Below are 13,982 nucleotides of genomic sequence, written 5' to 3' on the forward strand. Positions count from 1 at the left end.
ATGCAACTAATTAGATACTTTCACATTGCATGAATCATTTCTGTAATTACGAGAGCATGTTGAAAAGTAATTCCTCTGAAGTTTTTACTCCATTCACAATATCAATTAAGGTACAGGGTGTTTAAAAAGAGTATGGGGGTTTTAACGCTTTATAATATGTATTATATTAAACTTACAGTTATAAATGGTATGCCAAATGAAAGAGCAACTCGAACAGTTGTGTTTAGCACCAGTGCGCATGCGCAGCGCGCAATGTTTCCGCCGCAATCCGCTAGACAGCGGTAGTAGCGAAGATGGCGACTAGTGAACAGAAAGCGTTTTGTGTTTTGCAGTTTGCAAAGACCGAATCTGTAGTTACTGTGCAACGTGCGTTCCGGCTGAAGTTCGGTTGTGATCCTCCAAGTGGTAATAACATTCGTAGATGGTATCATCAATTTGAAGATACCAGCTGCCTTTGTAAAGGGAAGAGCACAGGACGACCAAAGAGTTAGTGAAGAGACTGTTAAGCGAGTGAGAGAGTCGTTCACTCGTAGCCCAAAGAAATCAGTCCGGGAGGCTAGTCGTGAATTACAAGTTCCCATGTTGATTGTTTGGAAAGTTTTAAGAAAACGTGTACAACTACGTCCTTACCATTTACAGTTATTACAGACTCTAAAGCCGGCAGACCATGGATTAAGTGCCAACTTCGCAAACGAAATGTTGTTTCATGACGATGAAGATTTTCTGGATCATGTTGTCTTCAGTGATGAGTCGATCTTTTACCTTAGTGGACATGTAAACACAATGTGCGCATCTGGGGCTCAGAAAATCGTCATGAGGTGGTACAAATGCTACGAGATTCCCCTAAAGTGACTGTTTTTTGTGCCGTATCCCGGTGGAAAGTTTATGGGCCTTTCTTTTTTGGTGAACCTACTGACTGGCATTTCTTACCTTGATGCCTAGAGCAATGGCTCTTCCCTAAGTTGGAAGAAGATGAGTCAGAGAACTTCATTTTCCAGTAAAATAGTGTGCCACCTCGGTGGCATAGCGAAGTACGCGATTGGTGGAACTTCAATGTACCCAAGCGCTGGATAGGCTGCAAGGGGCCCAATGACAGGGCTTGGTTTGCATGGCCTCCAAGTTCACCCGACCTAACGCCATGCAACTTTTTCCTTTGGAACTTCATCAAGGATCGTGAGTATGTGCTTCCACTACCAGCAGACCTCCCTGAATTAAGAAATAGGACTGAAGCAGCTGTTGCTACAGTGACTGAAGACACACTTATCAACATTTGGGAAGAACTCGGCTATAGACTTTATGTGTACTGTGTGACAAATGGTGCTCACATTGAACATTTATGAACATTTATAAGGTTCCTGGTAGAACTATTTGAGTTGCTCTTTCGTTTGGCATATCATTTATAACTGTAAGTTTAATATAATAAAAATTATAAAGCGTTAAAACCCCGATATTCATTTATAAACACCCTGTATTACACGTCACGCATGTTACTCATTTGGCTTTTCCGCTTCGCTGATGCAAGTTGCAGCTCTTTGCCGCTAGGGGGATCCGATTTGTAGCGTATAATGTGGCGGTGTGTAATGTTAACCATGTCGGTATGTGAGAGATGACCCCATCTGATTTTCATCTGTTTACAAAACTTTAAGAGCACTGTCGAAGACTTCACTTTGATAGTGACGAAGCGGTGCAAGCAGAGGTGAGGTTGTAGCTCCATCAACAACTCAAACGTTCTACAGTGACAATATTAACAAATTGGTCTCTCGTTGGGAACAATGTGTTTGTCGCTCCGGTGACTATGTTGAGAATGTTAATAATGATTGTTTTACAGTTTTCACATAAAAAAATTCGGACGTGTTACTTTTCAGCATGCCTTCGTAATTGTAATGACGTAAAACAAGTCGTTTATATTCACATATATTCAAATGGAGGTGGAAAGAAATTATGGTGGGAGATCAAAACACCAATATAGTTAGCAGATTCAAAAAGGTGTAGGTTGCAGTAGTTGCACAGTGATTAACAGACTTACATGTAAATTAGTAATTTCTAACGACCACCTTTTACATACTACGCCCCAACATGCTTGATGTCTTTCGCGACGGCGCTGACACGTTCCAGTAGGGTAACTGTTTGTATCTGTTCGAAAGGTGGACCAAAACGACGTTATCAAGCACGTGATCATAATGTTTTGGCTTATCAGTGTACCTAGATATACAGGAAGATAATTCGTTTTAATTTGTTTCAAAAAACTTTAGTGAACATTGTCGCACAATGTGTCAGTTTTTCGAAAATCTTGGCCGAACTTAAGAAACTTAAAATTTCTAGTTAAGAAAATTTAATTTGAGCTAATATGTTCGCTACAGTGATGTTTGGACTGCCAAATCCTGCCCATAGAAACAGTCAGCACCTTTATCCGATTGTTGTATTTCAGATCAAAATTACTGCTCTGTTGTGTGCAGAATCTCAGATTAGGCAAGCCGAGAAAGTATTGCGTATGCCGCGTTAAATATTTTTGTTTTGTATACTCAGATCATGAAATCGGGAAGTAAGTTCTTAAATGAAAATACTTATTTCATCATTTGGCCAAATAGGTATTTTGTTTTTTAACTAATGCTGACAAGTTAAAATCAATAAAAAAAATCACAAAATGTGAAGAAAAGTGAGGGACAAGTTGCGTATTCTACAACATTATACAATTTTTTAAATTGTCTGATGAAGTATGTATTATTTCTTCACCAAACACTTGTAAATTTAACTATTAGCCACTATTGTGGTAATACGCCACATTTGAAATGGCAGCTGCAGTATGCCGTCATTTGTGCATTTTTTGAAAAACGATTAAAAAATGCAAAATCTAATTCAGATTCGTACAAATATGACGTTAATCAGTACTTACAGCATAATTATACGAACACAAACAGCTAAACTACGTAGTTTGTTATGTAAAAAACAAATAAAATACCATTTAAACAAATAATGAGAAAAACGAAAATCAGAAGTTGATAAAGCATATGCAACAGTAATATTATATGGAAGAAATACTGTGTATATTGATACAAGCAGGCAGTAAATTGAGAGGATTACGTTTTTAAGAAGTTCAAGAACTGTTTGTATAGTAAGGTATCCTTTTTACATAAAACAGAAAGCACATCGTCAGGTCGACCTCAAAAACAATTTGAAAAATTATTTGCTATGTCAAAAGGAATTAGAACTAACGATCTTCGTCGAATTATAGACCATTTGTGTCATCATAAGCTATGCAAATGGATCACCAAGCTTTAGGAAAAACTGACATTTCAAAAGTTGCTAAGGAACATTGCGCTCTCCAGCCCTGTCAAGGCAACAGGGAATGGGAACAGTTGAAATTTTGAGATAAACTTGAGGGCAGTGAAGACATGTCTTTTATATTTCACTCTGGATTATCAAAAGAAAAGTATCAGCGATTGAGAAGTTGATCGATGAAAAACATTTCTTAATTTTTGGATTTTCTCCGCCGCATTGGACCCATCATATCAATTTTCATGAAAATACTGATTTTTCTTTCTAACTTTGTCTACCATATTAGATCCATTGTTTTTCATTTTTGTTGCCATATTTGTTATTTGCGACGTCAAAAACGCCATTGTACATATTTTTGTGGAGGAGGAGATTAGTGTTTAACGACCCATCGATAACGAGGTCATTAGAGACAGAGCACAAGTTCGGATTAGGGAAGAACGGAGAAGGAAATCGGCCGTGCCCCTTCACAGGCACCGTCCCGACGTTTGCCTGATGCGATTTAGGGCAATTACGGAAAATCTAAATTAGGATGGCAGGAAGTGGGTTTGACCCGTCGTCCTCCCGAATGTGAGTCCAGTGTGTTACCCACTGCGCCACCCGCTCCTTCATATTTTTGTCTACATTGACAGAGATTCTGAATGTTTGCCTTGTTTTGACAGTTCTGAGGCATTATGCATTGGCAGCATCCGCCATGTCTCTAAAATATTATTGTGCATGTGCAAATCCTCTTCACGCCAGATACATCCATCTGTTCATTCATGCTGCTTTTCCTTCAGATCAGAATGCTAAAGTGTTTTCCCAGTTTCCACAAATGTCGCTGGCACCCTCTCTTGCCCGTGACATCCCCTTTAAACATAAAATAAAACCTCATGTGTCCGTATTTTTGTTTTTATACACTACTGGCCATTAAAACTGTTACACCAAGAAGAAATGGAGATGATAAACAGGTATTCATTGGACAAATATATTATACTTGAACTGACATGTGATTACATTTACATGCAGTTTGGGTGCATAGATCCTGAGAAATCAGTACCCAGAACAACCACCTCTGGCCGTAATAACGGCCTTGATACGCCTGGCACATAATTATGATCTCAATGGCTGGCACAAACATGAAGTGTGGTTACTGCATAGGTAATCCAAACTGAGGCTGACATCTGCGATGCAATGTTGTAACCATTGTTCTCTCCCACTTATGCATGTACCGGTTAGTTATTAATGGCTAGTTGTTGTAATGCAAAACTTGAATCCATGTTCTCACTCAATTGTATTTTGTCATATTGTGGGTTTTTTATCGCCTCTTATGGCAAATGTTTTGCCCTATTACTATCATGTTATGTAGTTGGGTGTAAGGGCCCTCGTGTCAGGGCTCTATAAAATAAAAATAAATAAAAGAAATTAACCTCAGCTTTACCGAAGGGGGGTGTGGGATGGGGGTGGAAAGAGATACTTTGTGCCCATCTTTTGAAAATATTGTAATCTAGTAAGTTAGTTTATTTTTAAAAAATAGAAAAAAATATTTACTGTTTTTAATGAATTCTTCTACTAGATTCCACACATGTATTAAATTTTTGAGTTATACATAACCCAAAAATTAAAGTCTCATTCCCAAGTGAATGCCATATTCAGTATGACAATATTCAGGGTCTTACTTAAACATAAATATCACTTTAAAAAGTATGTTAAAAATAAAATTCAGCAACAATGCACCAAATTTGTATCTTTTAATTTTTCTACTCTGTACTACACGTTACTGAAAGTACGTTGATATTGCTAATAGTATTCTAAAAGATATTTTCAGGTTCTGAACCATACTTACAAATAAGTACCTCTTTAAATAGTATGTTGTCAATACAATTCAGCAATAATTAACGAATTTTGTTTCTTTTTTAAATGTTTTGTAGGATGAGCATAACGTACCACACACACCCCTCCAGTTGGTATTGCGCGTTATGGAAAATGTGTTGGTAAGGGTTAAATGTTAACTCTATAACAAATCAGTATGTACTACAGTCGTGCGAAAGATGAGCACAGTTGTGGAATTAGTGACACTTATAATACTTTACCTTACAATTCGCCTTGGAACTCCACTCATGGAAGCTTAAAAGCAAGCCACAATCTAACTTAAAGAATCCCAGACTGCCAAACAATATTCATGTGTATCTTTATTTTTTATATATTCCGTAGAGCCAAATTGAAGAGCAAGTGTTCATGGTTATGGAACGAGTCAGTTCATGAAATTATAACAGAAGAGTAATAATAGATAAAATGGAACGCATATGATTCCTATGCAGGCGACAAGTCATAAGTTTAAATAAACATAATCAACAAACTCATACACGAATTAGCTAAGTTTCTTAGTTTTTCTAGGACTATAGCTGAGGGTTTTGTAAGACTTTTCTTTGTGGATAAATGACACTCCTTGCAATTCTTACAAGTAACTGGTCTAACATTTGTCTTCTCCACAATGAGATTTATACCGTCGTTTTGCTTAAAGCACTTAACATGGAAACCCCTATGTATCTGGCAGGTGTGATTGATCCCAGAAGTTGATGGGCACAGAATTGTATCGATCGGATGGCGGGATTGGCCCCCACCAAAAGTGCAGGCACAGAAACTGACAGGAAAAACAAGAAACAAAACGAAAAGAGGGAAAGGCGGTTTATGTTTGCACCGAGAGATGTACGAAAGTTCTCTTTATTGTTCCTATCTTTTGTCCATGAGAAAAAGCCTTTTACTTGGCCCAAGCTTTTGCCACATTGTCGTTTCGTCCAAGTAGCATGCTACAGAAACGACTGTTGTCGAACAGATGTTTATCGCCAATATAGTTTATGTAGCAACAGTGCATTTTTTCACAGCTGTGGTGCCTACACAGCTCTCTTAGGTTCAACAATGGATCTCTTGCTGGTACTTGGTACGATATTATAGGACAGGCAGGCCTAGTTCACGTGCGTACTTACTACTTTCCATAGAGTAAATATCTCTGGAGTGAGCATTCACATGCGCAGAAAAGATTTTGTGTTGTCAACATACATTGCCGGCTGGTCACATGTTCTCGGGACGTGTGTTTGTCTGTATAGCGCCCTGTATATTTAGAATGTCACTACATCCCTAATACAGATGGATTCTTTTCGTACGTGTCGTGGATTATTTATATATGTTGCGCAGACATTTTAATAGTATCCATTTGATACCGGGAATAAACCAGCTACGTAACTTTTAAGGGCAAGTGGTATTGCATTCTGCTTCCTTGCGATAGGTGTCACAGTTCAGATGCAATCGATTTTTGGTAGTTTTCGGTATGATACGGCACTTTTTAGTATTACAGAGCCTGAAGTACATTTTTGCAGTGATAGTCTTGCAAAACGACTTGACAGTACGCTAGTACTTTTGCAAGTGTCCGAGAAACACCGAATTTGCTACACATTAGCGATTATATCCCTGCTAATTCGTCCTTTTTTCTGCTATTTCTGCGTATTTATTTTCTCGTTTTTGCGACCTAAAGCACAATTTTTCTTACTGGTGACACTTTGAAGTATTTATTTAACGCAATTTACGTACTTGCTCCCAGTTTTTTAAATAAATGGTAGACTGAGTAATCTATATACATAATCGACAAGTCACTGATAAATGCATGGAGGATAGTATTTGCTGAAACAACTAACCATTCCCTTTCCTGTTCCACTAGCAAATTTACGTGAGGAAACGATTGTTTGTAAGCTTTTGTACGAACCGTAATATCTATTATATAGTCATAAAATCGTAGGAAAATAGGTCTAGAGAATCAAGCCTTAATTATAATGCGTCTCGAAATTTTTAAACATATACAGTGTCTCTTACTAATATGATAACTATAATTAGAGCTACATGGTATGTACCCATGAAAAGTTACTATCCCTACTTTCACATATTTTTCTTTGCATCCGTAGCAACGACAGTAGTTCACCATCGCTATTACACTATCAACAAACGGTGAAACGCAACAAAAACTCTTGATATTATAAACTTCAAACGCTGCAGAAAGCACACACGCACAGCGAGGTCCCGAAAACACGTGACACTCCTAGTTTAATGTTGACAACATGCGCAGAACGCAATGCTCACTCCAGAGATATTTACTCTATGGTACTTACGCATGAGGGCCGCCTCGTCACGTGACACGACAGCAGCGCTCCTAGCACATACAGAGTCAAACTTATAGCGTCCGCGACGTTAATATCTATGGCGCAACGCACCGATATGAATGGCACTCCTTTCCTGACACGCCGCGCCAACACATTATGCCAAGAATATGCGTTTTTGAGAGTGCATACATTTTATGTTCACTTCGTCTTCGGATGTTTACATTTATTTACGCGCATTGAACATAGTTTCTTTACTTTCTTTTTACAACAGCTGTCTAAACTTCCGTTGCAAAATTCTACATTGGTGTCAGTAAAGAAACAATGTTCACCACACATAAATATACGTAAACATCTGAAAATGTGATGCCAGGCGTCTTCAAATGTTATCATGGAAAAATAAATGCCCATAAAAGCATCCTTTTGTATGCATCAGAAACATGGACTACCTATGCCAAACAAGAACGTCGCCTTAATGCTTTCCACATGCGGTGCCTGAGATCCATCCTCGGAGTAACGTGGAAGAACCGAGTAACCAACGAAGCAGTGCTATCTAAAACTAACTGCAACAGTATTTCAGCTATCTTGAAGCAGAGACGACTCCGCTGGCTGGGACACGTCCACCGTATGGATCCTGAGAGATTACCACGTGAGGTGATGCTTGGAGAGATCTCTATAGCCAATGTAGGACGTTCTGTATTGAGGTTCAAGGACTCCTGTAAACGAGATATGGAGAGCTTTGGAATCGACACAAACAGATGGGAGGCACGGGCTAGCACGAGACCAGAGTGGCGTGATGATATATCATCTGGAATGTCGAAGCATGATGAAGGCTTTGTAGACAGATTAAGGCAGAAAAAGCTTCGCAATGCTACTGCTGCTCCTGCCTCAGCAGGATATATATATATATAGAGTCACCTAACGTTACCGCTGGATATTACGTAAACCACATCAAATACTGACTAACCGATTCCACAGACCGAAAGTGAGGAGAGGGGCTAGTGTAATTGTTTAATACAAACCATAGAAAAATGCACGGAAGTATTTTTTTAACACAAACCTACGTTTTTTAAAATGGAACCACGTTAGTTTTGTTAGCACATCTGATCATATGAACAAATACGTAATCAGTGCCGTTAGTTGCATTGTAAAATGTTAATTACATCCGGAGATATTGTAACCTAAAGTTGACGCTTGAAACCTCCGACGTTCAGTTGAGCGTTGTAACAAATACGGGCCACGGTCGGCGAGCAGCATCTGCAGGGACATGTTTACGATGACGACCGTGTTTACGAGTGTGGCTGTAGTGCACTGTTGTGGTTTGGTCTAGCTGTCGCAGTGTCCGCATGTAGCGCTTGCTACTATTGTTATTCTGCATTCGTCTCCGCACGCAGACCAACTGTAGTACACCGTGTTACCAGACGTCTGTAATAGTGTAGTGTTGTAGGAACTGTGACCATGGTGTATTCGAACTCTGAAAAGGCGGAGATGATACTCATCTATGGCGAGTGTCGACGAAATGCAGCTGAAGCCTGCGGGGTGTATGCAGAACGGTACCTGGACAGAGAGCATCCAACGTGCCGCGCATTGCAAAACATCTACCGCCAACTGTATGCAACAGGTATGGTCGAAGCACGCAAACGGGTCCGTAACAGTCCCGCCAAAGGAGAAGCGGGTGCAGTTGGCGTGTTAGCTGCTGTTGCCATGAACCCACACATGAGTACACGGGACATTGCGAAAGCCGGTGGACTGAGTCAAAGTAGTGTCATGCGCATACTGCATCGTCACCGCTTTAACCCGTTTCATGTGTCGCTACATCTGCAATTACATGGTGAAGACTTTAATCATCGAGTGCAATTCTGTCAATGGGCATTAACAGAGAATGCGTTGCAGTTCTACCTGTTTACCGATGAAGCGGGTTTCACAAACCTCGGGGCAGTGAATCTACGGAACATGCATTACTGGTCCGTGGACAATCCTCGCTGGCTCAGACAGGTAGAGCGACAGCGACCGTGGACTGTAAATGTATGGTGCGGAATCATTGGCGACCACCTCATTGGTCCCCACTTCATTGCAGGGGCCCAAACAGCTGCAACATACATCGCGTTTCTACAGAATGATCTGCCAACGTTGCTCGAAAATGTCCCACTGGAAACGCGTCGACGTATGTGGTATCAGCATGATGGTGGACCTGCACATTCCGCAATTAACACTAGGCTGACCATTGACAGGATGTTCGACGGGCGTTTCATAGGACGTGGAGGACGCCTAAATTGGCCACCCCGTTCTCCTGATCTTACACCTCTGGACTTCTTTCTGTGGGGTACGTTAAGGAGAATGTGTACCGTGATGTGCCTACAACCCCAGAGGATATGAAACAACGTATTGTGGCAGCCTGCGGCGACATTACACCAGATGTACTGCGGCGTGTACGACATTCATTACGCCAGAGATTGCAATTGTGTGCAGCAAATGATGGCCACCACATTGAACATCTCTTGGCCTGACATGTCGGGACACACTCTATTCCACTCTGTAATTGAAAACGGAAACCACGTGTGTACGTGTACCTCACCCCTCATGGTAATGTTCATGTGCGTCAGTGAAAAAGACCAATAAAAAGGTGTTAGCATGTGGACGTAATGTGCTGTTCCAGTCTCTTTTGTACCTAAGGTCCATCACCGTTCCCTTTGGATCCATACGTAATTCGGTGCTCTCCGATACACACCATCGACCAGCGGAGGAGTGGTACTCAAGCGTCAACTTTAGGTTACAATATCTCTGAATGTAATTAACATTTTACGATGCAACAAACGGCACTGATTACGTATTTGTTTATATGTTCAGATGTGCTAACAAAACTAACGGGGTTCCATTTTAAAAAACGTAGGTTTGTGTTAAAAAACATACTTGCGTGCATTTTTTTATGGTTTGTATTAACCAGTTACTCTAGCCCCTCTCCTCACGTTCGGTCTGTGGAATCGATTCGTCAGTATTTGATGTGGTTTACGAAATATATTTAGCGGTGACGTTAGGTGACTAACCCTGTATATATATATATATATATATATATATATATATATATATATATATATATATATATAAGCAATTGGTTGCAGCTAATTCATTATAAATTACCTTTGATTCCAACAGTTGTAGTGTTCTAATACGTCCACATCGGACAAGAATTATTTACTAATGCTTATACAAGAAGCAAGATACGTTATTGAAATAGGCAGCTGCAGTCGACAAAAGATGTAAGTTTGCCATTTTGGCTACAGACTGGTCGTTCTAGTGTTTGTGGATATTAACAAAACTGAGGTGACAAAAGTCATGGCATACCTCCGAAAATGGTGTCGGACCTCCTTCTGCCCGGCTCCTTAAGCCGTTTGAAGGCTCTGCAAAAATATTCAGCTATGCTGCCTCTACAGCCGCCCATGCAGCTTTGGCAGTTTGAAAAAATCGCTTTATTTTATTGTCAGATTTGGTGTTTTCTTTGGCCAGATTTGTTGCCGAATTCGGCGTTATCTTTACGCCCAATTCGTTGCTATTTTTTTCCAGATTCCTTGAGTTTTTTTTACCAGGTTCATTGATATTTTTTGCCAGATTCATTGTTTTTCTTTTGGCAGATTAATTGATATTTTTGCCAGGTTAATTGTTATTGTTGTGGAAATCGTTATTTTTGACAAATTCGGTGTTGTAATTCAGCGTAATTTATTGCAAAATTTGGCGTTTTTTTGCCAAATTCAGTTATTTATTTTGCCAAATTCGGTATTTTGTGCCGTATTCGATTGATTGTAAAATTTAATACTTTTTGCCAAATTCCAGGTTTATTTGCCAAAATTGACAGTTGCTAAAAAAGCCGATACGACACTATTGTAGTCGTCACATCAATGCTTGTTTCGCAGGAAATGAAATGTTATTTTAGGACCGTATTTTAAGATTATACACAAAACTCAGCCTTGAGGAAGTTGTTAAGTCAAAATGCAGTTTTATCATTCGCTAACTGTCAATTATTAATATTATCAAACTTCCATCCTCAAATGTAACTTTTTTGCTCGGCAAAATTGCGAATAACGCGATATATTGTGACAATGGTCGATTTCGCTAAAAACTGCTAATTTCGCGTTGTCGTTTTCGCGATATTTTCCTGTTCGTAGCGATAATGTAATCACACAGAGGAAACTACATGAAGAGACAAAGAAACTGGTACTCGTGCCTGATATTCTATAGGGCCCCAGCGAGCACGCAGAAGTGCCGCAACACGATGTGGCATGGACTCGCCTAATACTTGCAGTAGGGCTGCAGGGAGTTATCACCATGAATCCTGCAGGGCTGTCCATAAATCCGTAAGAGTGCGAGGGGGTGTAGATCTCTTCTGAACAGCACGTTGCGAGGGATCCCAGATACGCTAAATAATGTTCATGTCTGGGAAGTTTGGTGGCCAGCGGAAGTGTTTAAACTCAGAATAGTGTCCAATTCTAGACGTGTGGGATGTCGCATTGTCCTGCTGGAATTACCCACGCCCGTCGGAATGCACAATGGACATAAATGGATGCAGGTGAGTAGACAAGATGCTTACGTACATGTCACCTGCCAGAGTCGTATCTAGACGTATCAGGGGTCCCACATCACTCCAACTGCACACGCCCATTACAGAGCCTCCAATAGTTTGAACAGTCCCGTGCTGAGATCCAGGGTCCATGGATCCGTGAGGCTGTCTCCATACCCATACATGTCCATACGGTCGATACAATTTCAAACGATGCTTGTCGGACACGCCAAGATGTTTCCATTCATCAACAGTCCAATGTCGGTATTGACAGGCCCATGCAAGGTGTAAAGCTTTGTGTCGTGCAGTCATCAAGGGTACATGAGCAGGCCTTCAGCTCCGAGAGTCCATATCGACGATGTTCGCACGCTGACACTTGTTGATGGCTCGCCATTGAAATCTGCAGCAGTTTGCGGATGGGTTGCGCCTCTCTTCAGTCGTCGTTGGTCCCGCTCTTGCAGGATCTTTTTCCGGCCGCAGCGATGTCGAGATTTGGCGTTTTACCAGATTCCCGATATTCACGGTTCACTCGTGAAATGGTCGTACGGGAAAATCTTCACTTCATCGCTACCTCGGAGATGTTGTGTCCCATCGGTCGTGCGCCGACTGTAACACTACGTTCAAACTCACAAATCTTGCTAACCTGCCATTGTACGAGGGTCACTCCAAAAGAAATGCACAGTATTTTTGTAAAAATACAGTTTTCATTCTGCATGTGTGTAAGTTTTACAGTGTGTAGATACATTCTTCCCGCTTGTTTTCAAACTTAGTTCAACCTGTTCCCGTGAGTGGCGCCGTCACAGCATGTCTTCAAGATGGCTGCTACACTTGACGTTCGTCAGAAGCAACGTGCTGTCATAGAATTCCTCTGCTGTAAAAACGAGACAGTGGGAAACATCCATAAGAGGTTGAAAAAGGTGTATGGAGATGCTGCTGTCGATCGCAGTAGTTAGTCGGTGGGCAAGCAGGTTATATGATGAAAGCGGGCACGGCAATATTGAGGATTGTCCTCGCAGCGGCAGGCCTCGTACTGCAGACACTCCAGACAATGTGCAGTGAGTTAACGAATTGGTGACTGCTGACAGACGCATCACAGTGAACGAATTGTCACGCTAAGTTGGGATAGGGGAAGGATGTGTTTGCAGAATACTGAAAGTACGGCGTTAAAAAAGGTTTGTGCCAGGTGGGTTCCCAGGATGTTGACAGTGGCTCAAAAAGAAACAAGAAAAACGGTATGCAGCGAACTTTTGGAACACTATGAGAATGGTGGAGTTGAATTTATTGGAAGAATTGTGACAGGTGATTAAACATGGCTCCATCATTTTTCACCAGAGACGAAGAGGCAATCAATGGAGTGGCATGATGCAAATTCAGCCGAGAAAAAAAAATCGGAACGATACCTTCTGCTTTAAAAGTTATGGCTACGGTGTTTACCGACTCCGAAGGACTCTTGCTTGTGGACATCATGCCAAGTGGAATCACCGTAAATTCTGATGCATATGTGACGACACTGAAGACACTTCAAGCTCGACTGAGTCGTGTTCGACCACTTCGGCAAAATCAGGATGTTTTGCTGTTACACGACCATGCACGGCCACATGTCTGTCAAAAAACCATGGAAGCGATCACAAAACTCTGATGGACAACACTGAAACACCCGCCTTACAGTCCTGACCTGGCTCCGTGTGACTATCATCTCTTTGGGAAACTGAAAGACTCTCTTCGTGGAGCAAGGTTTGAAGATGATGACTCCTTTGCGCACTTTGCCAAAAAGTGGCTCTATCAGGTTGGTCCAGAATTTTACCGTGCGGGTATACAGGCGCTGGTTCCAAGATGGCGTACGGCAGTTGATAGGGATGGAAAGTATGTGGAGAAATGAAGATATTGTTCCTGAATGATGTATCTACAAACTGTAAAACTTTGAAACATGTAGAATAAAAGATGGATTAAAAAAATATTGTGTGCATTTCTTTTGGAGTGACCCTCGTAGCAGCAGTAACTGGTCCAACAACTGCGCCACACGCTTTTCG

At 40.9% G+C, this 13,982-nt stretch overlaps 1 protein-coding gene across 1 annotated transcript in view; it reads left to right on the forward strand.

The window, feature by feature from the left end:
* LOC124605926 (probable chitinase 10) overlaps window positions 1-13,982 on the forward strand; it is a 195,436-nt gene that overhangs the window by 16,658 nt on the left and 164,796 nt on the right. The window lies entirely within an intron of this gene.

The sequence above is a fragment of the Schistocerca americana genome, chromosome 3 (assembly GCF_021461395.2).
Source record: "Schistocerca americana isolate TAMUIC-IGC-003095 chromosome 3, iqSchAmer2.1, whole genome shotgun sequence".
Classification (NCBI taxonomy): Eukaryota; Metazoa; Arthropoda; class Insecta; order Orthoptera; family Acrididae; genus Schistocerca; species Schistocerca americana.